Source organism: Macrotis lagotis, chromosome 4 (assembly GCF_037893015.1).
Source record: "Macrotis lagotis isolate mMagLag1 chromosome 4, bilby.v1.9.chrom.fasta, whole genome shotgun sequence".
In the NCBI taxonomy this organism is placed as follows: Eukaryota; Metazoa; Chordata; class Mammalia; order Peramelemorphia; family Peramelidae; genus Macrotis; species Macrotis lagotis.
Genome location: NC_133661.1, coordinates 18,910,052 through 18,931,775, shown reverse-complemented (window position 1 = coordinate 18,931,775; position 21,724 = coordinate 18,910,052). Strand labels below are relative to the sequence as shown.

Sequence of the window (21,724 nt, the reverse complement as noted above, 5' to 3'; positions counted from 1 at the left end):
AAGATTCTTTACCTGACGCCCACTTCCCTGCAGTTTGGCAGCAGGAAGCTTCCCGTGGGTTCTTGTCGCTTGGGTAGCTTGGGCAAGAGGCATAGAATGTCAAGGTGTTGGGTCTCTGATAGGGGTAGGCCTAAGGGAATTGAGAAGGGTTTGGGGGGCTCTGCTATTGCTATGGGTGTGATAAGGAATCATCCCTGTCCCATCTTCTTGGGGTTTTCTGGGCTTGAGAACTCAGGGAGTTCACAGTTCAGCTCTGTGGGGAGGAACTTTCCCTAATCCATACTCAGCACAACAATAAGAATAGAAGGGGGGAAATCACTCAGTGAATGAATGAATGAATGAATGAATGAATGAATGAATATTTAATAAACACTTATGTACAGCCTAAGAGACACAGTGGAGAGAGTGCCAGAATTGGAGTAAGGAATACTCAGTTCAGTAAGGAATACCTTCTTGAATTCAAATCTGACCTCAGATACGTATTAACTGTGTGACCTTGGACAAGTCATTTACTTTCCTCAGCTGTTAATGAACTTGAGAAGGAAATGGCAAACCCCTCCAGTATCTTAGCCAAGAAAATCCCAAATGGGGCTAGGAAGAGTCAGAGACATGAAACAACTGAATAACAACAAAGGGCCACTTCACTGGGCAAAATATTAGGGATGTTAACACAAAAGAAAAACGATTCTGTTTATCCAAGAGCTCATATTCTTATAGTAGCAGGCAGTACCTGGCAGAGTTTTTAGCTTCAAGACAGGTGGAAAGGCCCTGGGATCTTTCAGGTGTAGTGCAAAGTAATGGTAGTGAATCTTCTTCAGTGTTATTTCCATTAATGAAACAGCAAGCATCTTCCTCATTTGTATGTTCATTCATTTCTTTAGTTCCTTCCTTCCTTCCTCCCTCCTTTCCTGCCTCCCTCCCTCCCTCCTTCCTTCTTTCCCTCCTCCCTTCTTTCCTCCCTCCCTTCCTCTCTCCCTCTCTCCCTCTCTCCCCTCCCCTCCTTCCCTTCCTTCCTTCCTTCCTTCCTTCCTTCCTTCCTTCCTTCCTTCCTTCCTTCCTTCCTTCCTTCCTTCCTTCCTTCCTTCCTTCCTTCCTTCCTCTCTCCCTTCCTTTCTCCCTTTCTTCCTCCCTCCCTTCCTTCCCTCCCTCCCCTCCTCCTTCCTCCCCCTCCCTCCCTCCCTCCCTCCCCTTCCTTCCTTCCTTCCTTCCTTCCTTCCTTCCTTCCTTCCTTCCTTCCTTCCTTCCTTCCTTCCTTCCTTCCTTCCTTCCTTCCTTTTCTTCCTGTCTTTCTTTTATTCTTTCTAGTAATGAGGATTAAGTACCAAGCCCACCCTTATTAAACACTTACAGTAGGTTGGTCACTCTGCTATGCTGGGGTCATCTCTAACCAAAGCCTCCTGATCTCTAGGACCTTTAATCGCTATGGGCTTGGGAACATGGACTGAGGGGGACACCCTATACAAGGGAGCCAAATGGAGGAGAGGAGAGCTGGTCCTTGTGCAAGAGCAAAGTGACAAGGTCTGGAGCCCATGCATCATGGCCAGCCTGGGCTAATCCTCACCGTAGAGCCCAATGGCAGAATTGGATGGCCATGGTGGTCTATGTGAGAAGACCCTGGTGCTGAGGGAAGCCTTCATTCACCTGGTGCCCCATTTGTCTCTGCATGAACTTTAGGTCTTCAGAAGCTGGGGGTGCTGAGCACATAAGGGGTGCCTGCTGCCTACAGCTTCACTACCTTTCACAAAGATGTCTCCCCAGAATCTTTTTCTCCCCATGCTTCCAACAGGTTCAGTTTTAAAACCACATTGTGAGGACTAATTTAGGTCCTAATTATATTTTTACAGCTTATATGTTATCATCATGAAAACTTATAATGGGAATCACAATTCTGTGAATTCATTTTCCTTGGCATTTAAAGGATCAGAAGGAGAAAATAATCTTTTACTGAGCTTAAATTCACCTTTGAAGTCTGATTCACTTAATTACCTGTAAGCAAAAAAAAAAGGGGGGGAGTCATGCAGAGAGCATCTCTGCCAACAAATCATCAGACTTGTGCTCTCCATTGGGTGTGCAGACTCTGAGGTTACTGGTAATCCTGCAGATTTGGTGAATTGTTGAAACTAATTTAGTGTTACAGAAAACTCTGTTATCATTTTAAACAACCCACATAATGCAAGCCATCCCTTAAGCCTGGAATGCCCTCTTTCTTTACCTCCATCTCTTGAGAGCTTCAAGGCTCTGCTCATTTGACACTTTAACTTAGAAGACCTCTTTATCCTATTCAGCAATCAAATATTCACTCATTTTGTTTTGCAGCTAGGTGGTGCAGTGGATAAGGTCCCAGGCTTGGAGTAAGGAAGATTCATTTTCATGAGTTCAAATCTGGTCTCAGATGATGACCCTGGGAAAGTCACTTAACCCTCATTTCCTCATCAATAAAATGAGCTGGTGAAGGGGTGGCTAGATGGCACAATGGATAGAGCACTGGCCTTGGAGTCAGGAGTACCTGCGTTCAAATGTGGCCTCAGATACTTAATAATTACCTAGCTGTGTGGCCTTGGGCAAGCCACTTAACCCCAGTTGCCTTGAAAAACCCTAAAATAAAAAATAAAAAAAAATAAGGTGGTGAAGAAAATGACAAGCCATGTCACTATCTTTGCTAAGCGGACCCCAAGAGAGGGTCATGGGAGAATTGGACATGACTGGAATGACTAAACAATGGAAACTAAAACCATGTATCATTCTGGCTAATGATGATAATAATGTTTGTCCTTCATTTTTGAAGAAGACGGAGTCATCAGGAAGGTGATGCCATGACAAGCACGTGAATTAAATTTGAGAGAGGAAGGCATTGTGCTAAGTCACCAGCTTTACTTTCTCCTCTGGAGCCTTCTGGATCAGGATGAGTGGAAGATGGCACTGGATGTGAGGCAAGAGCGTTAAGTGACTTGCACAAGGTCACACAACTGATTTGAAATCAGCTCCTCCTAACTTCCACCCACTGTGCCCTCTAGCTGCCCTCCATAACAGGGATGTAGATGCAAATATTAATTTTTTATGTTTGCTCCTTCTCCCTCCTTCTTGGACTCATTTTTCTGTATATTGTTGTATTCTAGAAGTATTTTGATATCAGGGATGATTTTTATTTTTATCTCTGTACCTCAGTTGCTGGTACCATGCCTTACCTCATCTTCCTGCTGTCCTTTAAGGCACAGTTCAAATGCCAGGGTTTTCCCGAGGCCTTTCCTCATCTTGCTACATGGCTAGTGTTTTCCTCTCTGAGTTTCTCTTCTATTTATTCTGTGTATATTTAGTTCGAAGCTAGTTTTCTAATTTCCTCCATTAGAATGTAAGTTTTTTGAGCGCAGAGTCTCCTGCTTTTCTCTGAATATAATAAGGACTTTCTGATTGATTGAAACTCACAGAACTTGAGAGTTAGAAGGGTCCTCATTGGCCATCTAGTGCCACCCATATCTGAAAGGAATTCACGCTATTCAAGATCAGACAAATGGCCATGCGGCTTCTACTTGTGGGAGTCTATTATACTTTGGAATTGATTGCATTTTTCACAATTTCTTTTTTGGGACATAAAGCTAAAAACGACCTCATTTCAATCTTACTGGCTGTTTTTGGTTCTCTCCTCTGGACCAAAAGGAATAAACCCAATTGATCTCCTAGTTCACAATCCTTCGATACTTGAGATTTTCATGAGTTTTCTCTTCTCTAGGCTAAACATCCCCAAGTTCTTTTGCTGATCTTATCCTGTGCATAGACTGGAGACCTTTCACTCATCCTATTTCTTGCTTTCCTCTGAATGTTTTGAAGTTCATAAGCATGATTGGAATCATCATAGAATTAGAAATGAAAGAGACCCTTGAGCTAACCCAGCCTACCTACACAGTTGAGGTAACTGAGTCAGAGGTTTAAGTAAGGGCTAAATTCTCACATGACAAAGTCAAGATTTGGACCCCGCCATCTGCTTATAATCCATCTCTCTTTTCATAGCATCATGTGCTCCAGTTGTGATCTGAATAGGGTAGAGTCAACCTGTCCCAAAATACTCAGGGGAGAGTTATATATTATATATGCTATATGTTATAAACTTTGAGTTCGCATGATGATGTGACACTCAAAAAAGCTAAAGAAACCTTGGACTCCATGAAGATAGCCAAAGCTACCAGAAGTATGGAATCTCTGATACCATTGGCTCATCAGTTACTCTTCTTTGAGTCTGACCATTCAGTCAGTTCTATATCTGCCTAATTATTATTCGATAGATAAGATTAATATTGATTATGAATTATTATTCTCTCATCATTATTACTATTCTATTATGAATCAAATTGTCTTTGATAGATTAGATCAATTTTATTATGTAATCCATATTTTTCTGTTTCCTCCAGCAGAAAAGTAAGAGACTTTATGGACTGCTTGGCTAAAATAAAAATAAATTATATATACATATTCTATTGCCCAGGCCTACTGATTTAGGAATCATGTTAAAAGCACTTAGTCTGTGCTTAATTAATATTGAATGAATTTCATCTAATTGATCCACAAGAGAGATTTATTAAACTGTAAACTACTAAGTTTTGAGTTGCATGAGGACAGAAAGTTTCTTATCTCTCATAGTGATCTCTCAGATCACAACTGGTGCACATGATGCTATGAAAAGAGAGATGGATTATAAGCAGATGGCGGGGTCCAAATCTTGACTTTGTCATGTGAGAATTTAACTGTTACTTAAACCTCTGACTCAATTACTTCAACTGTGTAGGTAGGCTGGCTTTGTATACATTTGGAAAGAATATTAGCTTAGGCGCCCTTCTTCTGTCACCTCTGATTCTTGCCATCTTAGTTATTTAATGTTAATGGCCTCAGGTTCCACATTTGTAAATGATTATACTAGGAATAACTGTTCAGCATATTTCATTGGGTAATCATGAGAATCAAATTAGATTATATATGTATATTTATATTTATATAAAGGTTTTAGAGGTTATATGACATAGGGTATAGAGAACTAGCCTTAATGTCTGAAGGACAAGTTATCTCTGATGCATATTATGTGACCCTGGGGAAGTTACTTAAGCTTTTTAAAAAAATTTAGTTAATTAGGGTAATGTGGTCAAGTGACTTGCCCAAGGTCACACAGCTAGACAATTATGAAGTGTCTGAATCCAGATTTCAACTCAGGTCTTCTTGACTCCAGGGCTGGTGCTCACTTTAATAGTCCAAAGCATCTTTCTAAGACTATAAATTGCAGTAAAATTATTGATTTGTGGGGTAGCTTGGTGGCACAGTGGATAGAGCACCGGCCCTGGAGTCAGGAGTACTTGAGTTCAAATCTGGCCTCAGACACTTCATAATTACCTAGCTGTGTGGCCTTGGGCAAGTCACTTAACCCCATCTGCTTTGCAAACCCCCCCCCCCCCTAAAAATTGTTGATTTGCTTTGATAGGAGAAATTTTCTCACTGCAGTTCTTTACACTGCTGCAATCACAGATCTGGTTAAAAAATTGTTAAAATACTCAGTAAACTGCAAGCTGCAGAATTTTATGGTGATTTTTAAGAGCATCATTATGAGTCTACTGAATTTTTAAAATTTATATTAGTCTTTAAAATGTGTATTATTGACTGAGACTTCAAAGTCTTAAAAATATACTGTGCTAACAATGCATATATGGGAGTAAATATACATGTATGTGGGTTACATGCTCAGTTTTCCTCTTTTCAATGTAGAGTCCTATATTTCTTCACCTCACACCTCTGAGATTAGAGAACCCCTTGATGGTTACTTTTAATATAGGAAATTATTATCTTTTATAGGAGGAAAAATTAGAAGAGTGATATTTGGGCAATAAAATGAGGAGAAAAAAGATAAGGAAAATTACACAAATGTAATAGGGTGATAAAAGTTTAAATCTGGATGTTGACCTTAGATATCATTGTCATTTCCCCTCATTTGACAGATGAGGAAATGGAGGCTGAATATTAAGCAATTTGCTTAAGGTTACATAGTTAGTTAAAAGTAGAACTGGGATAAAATCTTGTTCTCTTCACTGTTTGTCTCTTTTTCTTCTCTAGACCTTTTTTCTTGGTGATCACAGTTTATATGACTTTCTGTAGATGAATCGTATATCTAAATTTGACCCTCATCTCCAGTCCCATATCACTATCTCCTTAGATATCTCAAACTGGAGATCCCATAGGTATCTCAGTCTCAACATATCTCCAGTATAATTCATTATCTTTCCTCTCAAACCCATTCTTTTTGGACAAATTTCCCTATTTCTGTGAAAGGCAGCACCAGCCTTCTAATCTCCTAACTTTGTAAACAACTTTTCTCCTTCATTCTCTCCTATTCCACAAACCCAACCAGTTGCCCAAACTTGCATTTTTCTACCTCAAGAACATTTCTCATAAAATTTCCTCTTTTCATTATTCATATAGCTACCATCTTAGCTCAGCTCTCTTTACTGGACTGCTATGATGGCTTCTTATTCATATATGCTCTGTTTATATGTATGTAGATGTTCATATGTTTGTGATGTTTCCCATCTTAGCATGGAAACTCCTCAAGGGTAGGAATGCATTCCTTCTTGTTTTTGTATCTTCAAAATGCCCTTTGCACATACAATGGAATACATAGTTTCTCGCTGTCATTCCTTCTGTATATTATCCAAATTCCTCTTTCACTACTCAGAGAAATTTGGTTTTTGCTTTTTAGCTCTTTTATTAAACAATGCCTTGAATAAAATTGCAGACTGAACACTTATCACATTTATAGACGTCACAAAGATGAGGAAGGATAACTTTCTAGTTCACATGATCATAGATTTAGGATTGGTAGTGGGGACCTTAGAGGTCAGACAACTGAATCTTTTCATTCTATAGATGATAAAAGTGAGGTCAAAGAAGTTAAATGAGCTACCCAAGTTCTTAAGTTAGCAAGAGACAATCCGTATCTGCACTCAGGAGCTTTTTCTTTAAGTGAATACACTTTCCATCTTGCAATTGTGAAGTTGGGTGCTTTCATTACTTCCATTTTACAGATGAGAAATTTGAGACTCAGAGAGGTTGCGACACGTTCCATTTCACAGGGTATGTAAAAGTTTGAAGATGGATTTGGATGGAGGTCTTCCTGACTCCAAGTCTATGGTTTTAGCTACTATTAAAAACTCTCATTGAATGTCTTTAAGCAAGTATTGATGAACACTTGTTGGATATTTTATAGATGAAGTCTTAGTTGTTGTTGGTGAGTTGTTCAGTCATGTCCGACTCTTTGTGATCCCATTTTGTAGTTTTCTTGACAAAGTCACAGAGTGGCTTGCCATTTCCTTCTCCAGTTCATTTTATAGATGAGGAAACTGAGGAAGATAGGGTTAAGTGACTCACCCAGGGTCACACAGCTAATAAGTGTCTGAAGCCAGATTTGAATTCTTGAAGATGAGGCTTCCTGCTTCCTAACCCTGTTCCTTATTTACTGACTCATTAGCTGTCCTCAATTCTTTTTTCAGACGTGGGTTAAATTAGATGGTTCTAATAACCTTTCCTATCCGAAGTTTCTGTAATTCTGTGGAATGTAAGAATAGAAGTTTCAGGAAAGAGAAGGCATCATCAGAGGAATAAGACATCATAGGAAATATTAGGGGATAGGATGAGATCGAAGAGATAGATGATAGATTAGACCAACTGGGAGGAGTGTTGTCTTTTTTTCTGAAATGGGGAGAGGAGGGAGAGTTTGGTAGAAGACAGAGACACTTTTAGTTATGAAGGAGGGGAATTGAAAGATCTTGTATTTAAATTTTCTCCTTTAAATAGATGTGGTTTCTCTGAGAATGAAGGGTTTAGAAACTGGAAAAGGCTTATAATAAATCTCTCACAAAATGGAATAGGAGGTCAGTCTGTGTGTTGAATGGAAGGACAATAGGCCAGAAGGAAGAAACAACAGATATTTTGACTTTCTTCAACTGTTTAAGTCAAGAGGTTTACAAGTTATTTGGATCACATGTTACATGTTTTAGGTTTAAATAAATACATATATTAACTTATCAATGCATAATTAATTAAATTATAACTCCCCTGGGGAATTATCTTAAGTAAATTTTGATATGAACTAAAACTAACCCTAGCAAAGAGCAGATAGAGGTTGGAACTGAAGTCAAAAAGCTATCTTCCATAGTTCAAATCTGAGCTTGGATAGATTTGTGTGATCTGTGTGATCCTGGGCGGGTCACTTAAACCTATTTCTTCAGTTCTTTATACATAAAATGACCTGGAGAAGAAAATGGCAAACCACACCATTATCTTTGCCAAGAAAACCCAAATGGTCAGACATGGCTAAAATGACTGAACAGCAACAGTCCTACCAAACAAAATTGTTGAATGATAAGTAAAATGGACGTGTTTTTGTTCCCAAATATCTCAACTTCCCATTTGCTTCAAGAGAAGATGATATGGTTCTCAGGGAGAGATGTAGAAGGAAGAGGTCACCTCTTGTGATAATTGTCCTTAATCTATCAAAGTACATGACACATAGGTTCATCTTCTTCCTAAGACCCCATTGATGAAAAATCAAATTTATGTTTTTCTACCTTCACTGTTCATTTCTCTCATCAGGATGATATAACCAGCAGATGTCTCTAAAACTATATTCTCTCATAAACATTTTATTGGCTTCAAAGATGCTGAGGCTTTGGGATTTATAATACCATTACCTTCCTCTACCCAGGATAACAATGCCATATTGCAATTACCCCAAGGAAAAAAAAACCCACCAAGAAGATGGAGAAAAGATGTTTGAAAATTGTCCCCAAAGTTCTCCTTTTTTGTTGGTGATTTGGTATGTTTTAATCACTTTGCCTTTTTTAGAGAGCTAATCCAGGATATATATATATGTATTTCCAGGCATGAAAAAAGGGTTATGAATGAGCTTCCTTTCCTGAAGCATTTCCTTAGACAAATGACACTTTTCTAATTATATTTCCCTTCTTTTTCTTAGCTAAAGCTTGGCAACCTTCATTTGAGTGACTGAACTTAACAAGGATGTTAGAATCCTGGAAGAAAAAAATATGCACAAATGGGGTGGAAAGAAGTAAAGCAGCAAGGCATTTTCTTTCAAGAGCTAGCATTCACCTAGGACCTTGGAAAGAATGTTAGAGAAAGAGATGTGAGGACCAAATGCATCATCTTGTTTTCAGCCCATGAGGAAATTCTATTTTCTCTACCAGAGTGAGGCTTTAGAGTTTGATAAATGACTTTGCAGCTCAGTTAAAATTCAGATCCCCAAAATATTTGTAAGCACTGATTAAAAATAGTCCCTGTCCTCAGGAAGCTTACATTCTACTAGAGAGATAAAGAGTGTCCACAGATGAGTGAATTAAGGCTATTTATAGTTATATATTTTAATTAAAAATATTTATTTTAAGGCAATGGGGTCAAGTGACTTGCCCAAGTTCATACCAGTGATCATTAAATGTCTGAGGTCATATTTGAACTCAGGCCCTCCTGATTCCAGGGGTGGTGCTCTATCCACTGCGCCAGCTAGCTGCCATAGTTATTTATTTTAAGTAAATTTTAAATGTAGGAAAAAACTGAATGATTGGCGCAACCAAGAAAGGACTTGGGCACCTGAACTGTACTTTAAAGGAAATGGGAGATTATTTTTTTAAGCAATACATTTTATTGATGTCTTTTGTAAGCCAGTCATTTCTCACTTCATTCCTCACCAGACTGAATCCTCCCTTGTAACAATGCAAAAAAAGTTATGCAAAAGCATATAATACTATCTGACAATAGCTACAGTGCTTTGTTCTAGTCATCCTCTACTTTCCTTCCATGAGGAAGGAGGAATATTTCACCATTGTTCTCTAGTATCTTCTTTCTTTTTTTTGCTTCCTAGACTTAAATTTCCATTTGATGATCTTTTTTATTTATGCCATGATAATTATGCATAGGAAGGGATGGAGGGTTAAAGAGACTGGAAAATTAGGGAGCATCTATGAGATTTTATATTTGATTCTAGATGTAATAATGTTTATGTAATAAGAAGGTGCTTAAGGAACATCTATTTGATAACTAAATGTAGGATGAATTGGAGGGGGAGAAACTTAAGCCAGGTAGATCAACCAGTAACCTACTGACCAGGCATGAGATGATGAGTGCTCATCACTGTCGAAGGAGAGAAGGGTATATGTACAGAAGATACCATGAAGGTCGAAAAGAGAAGACTTTGACAACTGATTAGATAAGGGTGCACTGTGATAAAATGAGGAGTTGGGGCTGATGTCTAGGTTTTGAGTCTGGGCGAATGGTTGACCTCTCAAAAAGGGAACTGAGAGAGTCATAGGCTGTAGAAATATCAGGAAAGATAAGAATTGGGAAAAGATCATTACGTTTGACAACTGAGATCAATAGAGAGTTCCAGAGATATGTTACTTGAATGAAAAGTTCAGAATCTGACCAATAAAGAGAAGAGAGTGAGTGGAAAAGAAGTGGAGAAGCCACCATAAATATCCTTTTCAAGGGAATGAATGGGTGGATCAAGTGAGTTTTTTGAGGATTTTTATAATTTTAAGGCAAAATCCTCAATGGTTGTACCATTTTACAGCTTCACCAATGATGTGCCTCTCTTCCCTTCTGCCTTTCCAACTTCAAATCTTTTCAAATTTTATTATTTTTGTCAATTTATATAATATGATATGAAATTTTATATTTTATTCACTCATTAATTTTCTCTAAACATTTTCCTATGATCTCTTATAAGTTCAAAATTTCATATTTTCTGATCACTTATCTACTAGAAAATTGCTCCTGGAGTTGTGTATTTGTGTAAAGTCAAAGCTAGAGATCCTCTAAGGCAGAGATTAAGAAGGATTGCTTTTCAGACATAAGAGACACTACCTTGTTCAGTGTATCATGAAGTGCTAATGACTGGACATAAGTCACCTCATTAGAAGATGAATCATGAGTTCAAATTCTCCTTCTGATACTTAATCATTTCCATGGATTTCCAATCACTCAACCTCTTTGAGACTCAGTTTCTTTATCTGTCAATTTAGACAAGATAATCTTTTATGTCTCATCTATCTTGAAAACTATGATGTTAAGATTCAAGGAAGTTTCTTATCCTTATAGTGTGATTTAGTTACCTTAATGTACTGTAGGGTCTTTTCAAAATTAGAATAATAAAAGACAGTTTTTCAGTGTATATGTGGGATGTTGGATAGAGCTTTCCATATTTCTGTTAAAAGTGAAAGGACGTTCAGAATTCATAAACTTTATAAAATGAGGTGGGGGCCTTAGATGGTGTATTGTGATTTTAATGAGGTTCGGATTCATTCCTGTAAATGATGCTCTCACACAGTTGAAAATGAAAGTATTTTTATAATATAAGGAATAGATTGCTTACAATAATATTCTATATAGCAAATAATATATGGATATAAGAGAAAGGATTATTAATACTATAACAAAAGCAGAAGAGAAAGATAAAGAAAACATCACCAATTCGGGGGAGCACCAACTCTTAATCGGTTTGGCTGGATAATTTCCATTCAACAACCAGGAGTCCTGAATGCGAGAGTCAAAGGCAGAATGTCTTCTCCATAGGTGGGATTCCCTTTCTTCTTCTCCTTCTCCTTCTTCTTCTTCATCATCATCATAATGAATGATTGGAATCTTAGTATATTTATTAGAGGAGAACAAAGGTTTGTTGCCAAATTCAATTGGAAAGGATCCCAGAGTTCTTATCATGAATGTAGGAAGTCAGTAAATGTTAGGATGTTAGGAAGATGTCATATGGGGCCGCAAGACACAACATAATTAAGGTCAGTACTGTGAGAATAGCCAGTTCTTTTCGGTACTGTTTATGTTCCAAGGAATGACTAGTTCCTGGGACTCTAAGAACGCAGTCAAATCACATAGGACATGTTCCAGGGGGGAAGGACACGTTCTCATACAGGCTCGAGTGAACTTACTCATATCAGAATTTCATTTGCTTATACAGATGGTTATTGGAATTGTGGTCCCAACTTATCTCATTGCAGTAACTAAAATGGTTCCAACTTGACTTAGTTGATTTCAATGGATAGAATGCCAGACCTGGAGAGAGAGGAAGACTCATCTTCATGAGCTGAAATATGGCCTCAGATGCTTATTAACTGTGTGATCCTATGTAAGTCACTTCACTGACATTCTTCATTATCAGATCATCTAGAAATGGAAAACCACTGCAGTGTCCTTGCCCAAATAGGGTCACAAAGAGTCTGACATGACTGCAAAATGATTGAACAACAATAAGGTCTATTATTCCACCGTTATTGGTACATTCTATACTGGCACAAATGGAAATCTATCACTTTATTATACTCAAGTGTTATAAAGGTTGAAAAATTCATCATCTTGAAGCCAATCTAGAGATAAACTTGCCTGCCCTTTGATTGGCTAATCATTCAAAGAGCTATGATCACCACTCTTTTGATGAGGCATCAAGGCAGGTCTCCAGTGGAGGAACTAGTCTAGAATTTGGATTTCCTGATGTTGAAATGTAACTATTTTTTCTTTATAAAAAAAGGGATATTAGGATTTTAGACATTTAAGGGATCTTAGAGGTCATGTAATCCATCTTTCTCATTTTATAGCAGGGGTGAAAGAGAGCGAGAGCAAGAGCGAGAGTGAGAGCGAGAGCGAGAGCGAGAGAGAGAGAGAGAGAGAGAGAGAGAGAGAGATAATAACTTTCCTAGGCTCACAAAGTTGAACCAGGAGGATTAAATCTCTAGTCTTTTGACTCCATAATCAGTATTCTTTCTATTATATCACAATCTGGTTTGATGGTGTTTATCAGAATCAAACAAATGACATTAGCAGTGATTCTTTGCTTCTCTGATTCCTGGGGCAGTGGTACAATGGTCAGGGATGGGGTGGGGACTTAGACACAGATGAATTAACAACTTTATTAGCTAAAGTGAAATAGGCCCTGGGGCAAAATAATGTTTATTTAGCATAAGTGGAACCATCCAAATAGGGTTTACCAAAGGAATTCTGCATTCATTCATAATTCCACACCCTCAGTTTTGTTTAGCCTATGTTGTTCTTCCTTCTTAGTGGAGAGCCTAGTAAAATGCAAAGAATACTGGGAGTTATGATAGTTAAAATTTTGACTTTGAACCTTCCATCAATGTGACTGTGGGCAAGTTATTGAATCATTTGGAGCTCACTGTGTTCAATTGCAAAATAGAGATTTTAATGGAAAGACTAGAAAACTGTTTTTTTTGGAGAAGATAGAATGGAGAATTTTGCTTAACTAAAAAGAAGGGAAGGGAATAAGCATTTATCAAGTATCTGCTAGGCACTGTGCTAAGTATTTTATAGATATTTCCTCAGACTTGGGGTATAGGTACTGCTATTGTCTTCAGTTTACAATTGAGAAAACTCAGACAAAGAGGGTTAAGTGACTTGGCCAGGATTACCCAGATAATGATGGTCTGAGGCCCTATTGAAACCATAGACTTAAGGATGGCCTTAGATATGCCAGCTCTGACATATTGGGATAATCCTACCTAAACTAATCACTTCAGAGCATTGTTTGAAAGGAATGTTTATCAATTTTAAGAGTTCCATCTGGGGCATCTTTTATTACTCATTTTCTCAGTCCCAGTCCATGGGCAGCTCATGCACTGATGCTATAAGTGCATCGTTTGACTGGTCAAGATTCAGTAGGATTTGACTGATGAGACTGATCTCCTGCACCATTATGGAGTGGACTGAAATTTCAGCTCAGCCTGTAATAAGAAATCCATTTGTTTGCATCCTAGGCCATGGAGTTTCTCTCTAATCAGGGATTTTCTCATCAGCTTTTCCTATTCCTGCCTTCCTCCCTTATAGTTTGGTCATAACCTTAGATAAATAAACTAGAGTGGTAGCCATGGGAAGCCTCATTTATCAAAGCCATTGGGAGAAGACCCTCCAAAAATAATACATGATTGATAGCAGAGGCATATAGGATTCCAGTAGAGAAAGAATTTATGGACCTGGTAACTATGCTTATTCTTGCAGACAGGCACTTGAGGGGATGGGGCCCTCTTCTGGCCCAACAAAGGTGACAATAACCTGTTCCTAAGCTTCCAGAATCTCTCTGTCATTGGAATTTTGGAATAGAGAATAGCATTGAGAAGAGTTGAAGATATCTAAGTATTTTACTGAGTTTATATAACGATGGTTAATGTTTCTATATAACATTCACACACACACATATTCTTAAGATTTGGAATGCAATTTAAAGACTCAGTCTCACATAGTCCTCACAAAAACTGTGTGGGAGGTAGGTTTTAATTGTTCCCATTTATTAGATGAGGAAATTGAGTCAGAGAAAAATGAAATAATTTAGCATCATAGTTATAAAACAGGAAGGAATGCTAGAATTCATTTAGTCCAACTCCATTACAGATGAAGGAAGTAGAAGCCAGGAAGTTTAAATGATTTTGCTCATGACTATATAATTAGTAAAAAACTAAGGCAGGATTTGAATCTATGCTCACTTCTCCTTTCTATCCCAAACATAGTTCAAGATAACATCATAGAGGCACAAGTTTGCAGAATACCACAGAGCAGCAAGGCAACCAGTCTCCAGGTAGATAAAACTTCCATTTTATTGAACAGGTGGTGATTCTGAACCTCTCAGAGTCCTAAGAGATTGTTAAGATACAAAAGAGTGTCTGATCTGCATTGTTTCAGACACTTTCCATTCCTGGAACTCCCTCTATCGAAATAAAAAAAATGTATCTTAAAAGAAACTTCATATCCATAAGGATTCATTCCATTTTATTCCCATCTCACCCCCCAGTCCTCCTGCAATGGATACTGCAGGCATTTCTCTCCTTTAAATGTCCCACTCAGGGCAACTAGGTGGTGCAGGAGTCAGGAGTACCTGAGTTCAAATTTGACCTCAGACACTTAATAATTACCTAGCTGTGTGGCCTTGGGCAAGCCACTTAACCCCATTGCCTTGCAAAAAACCTAAAAAAAAATGTCCCAGTCATAGGAGACACTCCCATGAAAGCAATATTTGTGGCCAAGGACATCCTTCCTTCTGTTATGTATCCTTACTGTAACATCATTGGCATACCTTGATATAGTCTCAGGTTCACTCCTCATGTGAGAACTTTACTGTTGCCTTAGTAACTAAAACAAGGTCCAGTGTATTTGTGGCTTGCTTTATTTACTGAAAAACTCAACTTGGTGCAGGCTGCATTGGCATTCTTGTGACCTCCAGGCTGATGCCCTGCCTACTGTAGATGTCCAGTGAAACTGGCTGAACTGCCACTTCAAGGTCTCTCATTCTGTCTCCTCCTGTAACCCTTGAGATAAATGCCTGTGAAAAATAATGAGACTAGACATTTCTAAAGATAAACTGAATCCGGCAAGGTTATTTCAAATTACTATAGACAGTCCCATTTTTGAACCTGAATTGACTTGTGCTTACTTTTTCCTTCCTGCTGCCTCTTTTTTTTTCCTTTCCATTTGTTTCTGTTTTCTATTAAAACAACAGGTAGATCCTTTAGTTATCTGGCACATATTATCTATTGTCTACCAGAACAGACTGGTTTTAGAGATGGGATTGACTTATATCTGACAGGGATGAAAATATACTTAGAGGGAGAATGCCTGGGCACAGACAAGGTGGCAACCAGTTAGTACCAAGGAGAGCTCTCTAGTCTTAGTCTTTGAAGAACAGGGGCATTTAAGGCAATATCAAAGGCAAGACCGATGCTGAAAATTTTTGACTTGTTCAATAAGAAGGGGTGGAAAAAGAATGAGTCTGCACCCTACAATTTTGTTTTAAGGCAACTAGCTGGTGCAGTGGATAGAGTGCTGGCTTTGGAGTCAAGATGGTTGGGTTCAAATTCAGCCTCAGATATTAGCTGTATGACCCTGGGCAACTCACTTCAATCTTTATGCCTCAGTTTTCTCATTTGTAAAATGATCTGGAGAAGAAAATGACAAAATAGTCCAATATCCTTGCCAAGCAAACATCAAATAGGGTCATAGAGAATTGGCAGGACTGAAATGACTCGATAACAAGAATAGATTTTAACAGGACTATAGATTAAGGGGAGACTTACAGTAGCAGTCATCTCAAGATTCCATCTTCATCATGAAACAGTGTAAAAACTTCATGAATGTCTTTTATTCATTCAGTTGTAACTGAGATTTCTTTCCATAGGAAAGTGATCCTGTGTATTTAGACTCTGAGATCTGACTTTGTAGTCTTTTTCCCTAATCTTTTTGGGCTAGACTGTGTCTTCTCTGAGAATGATCCTACCATAGTTTATGGTTAGTAACTGAATTTCAGGTCTTTGAGATAGTAAATATTAGAGCAAATTTAGATTCAAATTCTATGGTTGCCAATACATTGCTCGTCCTATGAAACCATAGTAGATTCTCTGTACTACCTCACAATATCTTGAATCTGTCCTGGGATGTTTTGTAGTTAATACTACCTGATTACTCTTTTTTCAATGATATTATATTCAATCTCCATCTTGTCATCATTTGTGGCCAAGAAATGGGGGAATAGAATTTACTTATGGAAGGAAAATGAAATAATGATTTATGTTCTTTCTAAACTTGCTGAAAAACAGACTAAATACCCTCAATTCTGTCTAGATCTCAAATGACATAGAATCAAATTCCTTCACTGTCCTGGTTGTGCTTTTTGGGAGAGACCCTCTTCTGGTTTATTGGTTATTGACTGATACTTCTCCAAAGCTTTGAATCTCCAAGATGGCCCCTTAGCCTTTGAAATCTATCCTTCTCACCTTAAGCTCATAAAATTCTTAGATTCTTTCAAATCTCTGGCCAAGCACTACCTTTCCAGTGAAGTCTTTCTCAATCTCCACAGTTCTGAGTGCTTCCTTCCTCCATAAATTAGCTCGCATTTACTTTGTATACATTTTATATTCCCTTCTATTTATATATGTTCTTTTCCATGATAAAGCGAAAACTCCTTGAGGTCAGGGACTTCTTTATATGTATGTCATTGTCTGGTATAGTATCTAGTACAGAGTTGGTCTTGTTTGTTGAGCTTGATGAGTGAATCTTTAGAAGGAGGAATCTTGAGAGCCTGTTTTAAAATCAGTACATTGTCTTGTCAGTTGGAGGATAATCATCCTCCTGGCTGAAGGTGACATGTTCCAGAAGACCAAATCATCACTGTCTCAACCACTATTTCCCCTCAGACTATGATGGACACAGCTTGGCATCTGAACTCAAGACTCTTGAGAAATAAGAGTAACCCCCAGACAACCAGCCCCATTGTCAATCTGGCCTCCACAGCTATCGATGAGAGGAACATACTATAGAAAAGATGCAAAACTTTGGCACAACCAACATAAAACAGAGACCAAATGCCATCAATGTGCAGGTAAATCCAAGTGCCTCAGGAATGATAATGTCTCCTAGAATACCAGCCTTGCAAGCCTAAATCCAAGGAACATAATTCCATGAAATATCAGCTGCTTCTTCAGGAGCTGATGTCCCCACTTCCTCAGTAATCCCAGCTACTGGTGACCCAGAAAAGAAAATATTTGATATCAAAATCTTTGGCACCAACAAAGAAGTCAATCTGAGAAACAGATATGTTTTTTATCAAAGGAAGTAGCATGAAAGAAGAAGCTTTGCCATTGCATTCTAAAGATCTCTTCCTCAATCTTGTAGCTGAAATCTCCTTCAGGTTTTGTCTCTCCCTTTAGAATGTGAAATTTTTGAGGGTAGGGACTATCAGAATTAAAGCATAGTACATGGCGGAAGCTTAACCAATGCATCTGTTCATTTAGACATCACCTAGGATAATCTTTGGGAATTAAGGAGATAGGATGCTGGGAAATTATATGTTCCCTATCAAGTAGTCTATGATTATTTGACCTGGGGGCAGTAAGGTGTAATGGGGAGCAGTGGGGATGGGCCAGGTTTTGAATTGCAATTCAGCTATTATATAACTGGGGTGAAGACATTTTTTTCCCTCTCATCTTCGGGAAAGGACCTCAGAAGTCCCTGAGCTCAGCATCCTTCAAAAATAAATCAACCAATCAGCACTTGCTTATGATGTGTTTACTATGTGATAAGCACTATGTTAGGTGCTAGGGATAGAAGTTCAATGAATGAAACAATTCCTACCTCAGGGAGCTTATATTCTAATGAGGGTGGGATAGAGCGAGGGCATATATAAATCCAGAGGCATCAATATGAAGTGAATAAATCTAAAGATGTAAATGTAGGCAGCTAGGTGATGCAGTGGATAGAGCACCAGCCCTGGAGTCAGGAGGATCCGAGTTCAAATGTGACCTCAGACACTTAATGATTGCCTAGCCGTGTGACCTTGGGCAAGTCACTTAACCCCATTGCCTTAAAAATAAAATTAAAAAAAGATGTATATGTAGCAGTTAATTACAAGGTACTTTGGGGGGAGGCACTGGACGGTGGGAAGATTCAGGAAAGATTTCATGCAGAAGATTGTACATTTGTTGGATCTTAAAAGGACAGAGAAAGACAGGGAGAGAGACAGAAAGAGACAGAGAGCCAGAGATAAATAGAGAGAGACACAGAGAGAGGCAGAGGCACATACATATAGAGAAAAAGAGACAGAGGAGAAGCAGAGTCAAAGAGATAGAGATGGAGACAGATGACGATGAAGTAGAAATATATTCCAGGAATATGAGATGATCATTGTAGAGGCATGGAGATGAGAAGTAATGTATCTTGATCAAAATTCCCAAGACAAAATGATTTACCCAAGAGCACATAAGATCAGGTAAAATTTGAACTCAGGTCCTTTGATTCAAAAATCTGTGAGTATTCTTTCCATTGTATCACTCTGCGTCTTGGGGGGGGGGGAATCCATTTATCCTACCCCACATTTTGAAGCCAATCATTATTTTTTATTTCATGATATGTCTGTTTTAATCACTACTCATTTTGTCCCCCCAGGGAGCTACCACAATACTTAGTATTCCAGAGTAACTCACTAAATACTTATGGAATGAGTAGAAACAATCAAAGTTGAAAGGCCTAGAAAATGTGCAATCCAGCAGTTCCAAGTTAAATATGAGGACAAAAGAAGACTGGCACATACAAATGTTGGTAGCAACCTAGAATGATGGATCCTCATAGTACCTTTATACGGCATCATTAATGAGTTAATGTAGTGTGTGAAGCCCAGGCAAGGATAGTGAAAAATGTGTGGACTAATCAATATTTTGTAAAAGCTGGAAAAAGGGCAGTTTCCCTGAATCAGTCATCATTAAATGTGGATCAGGTCCTAATAAATCAGAAATAATGAAATATGCTATTTCCAAGTTGGGCATTTGAAATATCACAAGAGAAGTCACACAATGAAGTATGAAGTACTGGAAAAATGGGAGCAGGGATGAAGCCATTGGCAGGAATATCTTGAAGTCTCTTCTTTAGGAAGGAAAATACTCTGTATGATGTGGTATGATGCAGACGGAATGGATAGATCTCTGATCTTGGTCTTCAGAGATAGGGGGATCAATTCAGCCTCTTACTAGCTCCATGTTTTTGAACTAGTCATAGCATCTCTGGATCTCAGTTTCCTTTTCTATAAAATAAGATCCAAAAATCTCAAAGGTCCCTTCTGGTTCTAAATTCTTGAAATTCCTAAAATACTCTCTTTATGACCATATTCCTAATGATTATTGATCTTTTTCTTAAAAATCTCTAGCGTGAGTTTTTTTTCTGTTATCTCTCACATATTTACATACTAAAAAGAAGCTCCAACCCTAAATATGGTAACAAAATATAAATGAATCTAGCCATTTCAACTCATAGATTTGCACCATTAAATAGTTAAATTTATTTTTATTTATTTTTGTTTTTTGTTCTTTTTTTTTCAAAGGTTAAATCCACATTTTTTATTTTGCACCTTGATCACAGGAAAGGTTATGAAGGGCTCCTGTTGCAGCCATGGAAATCACAAGCTAGGGCCTAATGACAACATCCATACTTGGTTAGTCAAGTCCGAGAGTGATTTTCATTCCTAGTTTTCTTCTTCACTAGATGCAAACAACAGATGTTTGGACTTCTTGCATGTGAGATTGGCTACACTTTGGTCACCTAAGTGTTTGCTCCCATCGCCATAAAAAGGACCCTGTAGAAAGGTTCTAATAATTGTAGCAAGTTTGCAAAGAATAGTTTTGGAATAGTGAGGTTTTTCCAGAACTACCAGCTAAAGCTGGCAGACAAATATTTTTTTTTTAGGTTTTTGCAAGGTAAATGGGGTTAAGTGGCTTGCCCAAGGCCACACAGCTAGGTCATTATTAAGTGTCTGAGACCGCATTTGAATCCAGGTAGTACTCCTGACTCCAGGGCCGGTGCTTTATCCACTGTGCCACCTAGCCGCCCCTTTCTTTCTTTTTTCAGTGATTTTGCACACAGTGCTTAGCAACTGCCACCCCATTTGGGGAGCAAATACTTTAGTGATGCAGCCTCTCAATAACTCTTAATTTTTTTAAAAAAATAGGCTTCATTTCACTGAGTTAAAATTCCCCTTTCCCCTCTCCTTAGGGACCCCTGGGGAAGGTGATTTGAATATATAATTTTCTTTAGATGTGCGATTTTATCAGTAGAATAAACCCAGGAAACCAAGAGCAGAAGTACAATTCTGAGAAATAGTTTTGATTTCTCTTCAAAAAAAAAAACACAAGAAAACCTCTGTCTCTAAGTTGACGAAGGCAAGAACAGTTCATTGAAAGAAGTGATGAGGTTGAAATAGGACTTTTCATCGTCTGTTAGTCCTGCATTGCCAGGTCTCACTACCACCACCACGTCAACATCAGCCTCTTCTCCTGCATTAGCCTCGGGTAACATTTGTCAGAAATGGGATGTTGTTGGGAGAGCAGCCAATGCTGGTGGCAATTCTCCTATAACTGTTGCTCTCTACCTTATGTCCAATCTTGGTATCAAAATGGCCTTCAAAAAGCTCAAGGATGTCTCCTTCTGTTGAATAGCCAAAGAGCAGCTTCTGGGCCTCAACACTCCCTGAAGAATAGATATACACCTTCATACCTACTTGTCTCCACTTCCTGATCGCAGGAACCACATCCTCAAAGAACTTGGCCTTTGCGGTCCCAGCAGCGAAGGCGGCCCGCCAGATGTGGCCCTGGAGCTGCTTCAAAGCCGGGGTGTTCCTGTCCAGAGACATCTGTCTGCAGACGTTGTTCACCACAGCCTGGATCACTTGCTCGGGGTCCTCGGTGCCACGCTCAGAGCTGGGGGGAATTGGCACAGCGCCATCCAGGTGAGAATCCTCTTCTGCCTGTTTTCTCAGCAGACTCACATCCTGTTGACACTCCTCTTCTCCCCACTGAGTGTGCAGATAGTCTTTAACATTCTCTCGAATGTAGGAAAACAACGTGTCCTTCACGAAAGCAATCGGGGTTGTGGTACCTTCGATATCCAACAGGATGGCGGTCACCTCCGGGGAAACGGAGAGCACCACCATGGCTCTGCCCTGGCGGCCGCGGCTGCTGCCGGGGATGTGGGAGGAGCCCGCTATTTTTGTTTTTTCTAAAGATTTTTCAAGGCAATGGGGTTAAGTGGCTTGTCCAAGGCCACGTGGCCAGGTAATTATTAAGTGTCTGAGGTCGGATTTGAACTCAGGTCCTCCTGACTCCAAGGCCAGTGCTCTGTCCACTGTGCCACCTAG

The 21,724-nt window shown here is 38.9% G+C and overlaps 1 pseudogene; it reads right to left on the bottom strand.

Annotated features, from left to right (window-relative positions):
• Nucleotides 1-20,736: 20,736 nt before the first annotated feature.
• Nucleotides 20,737-21,524, bottom strand: LOC141522983 (enolase-phosphatase E1 pseudogene; annotated as a pseudogene).
• Nucleotides 21,525-21,724: the final 200 nt, after the last annotated feature.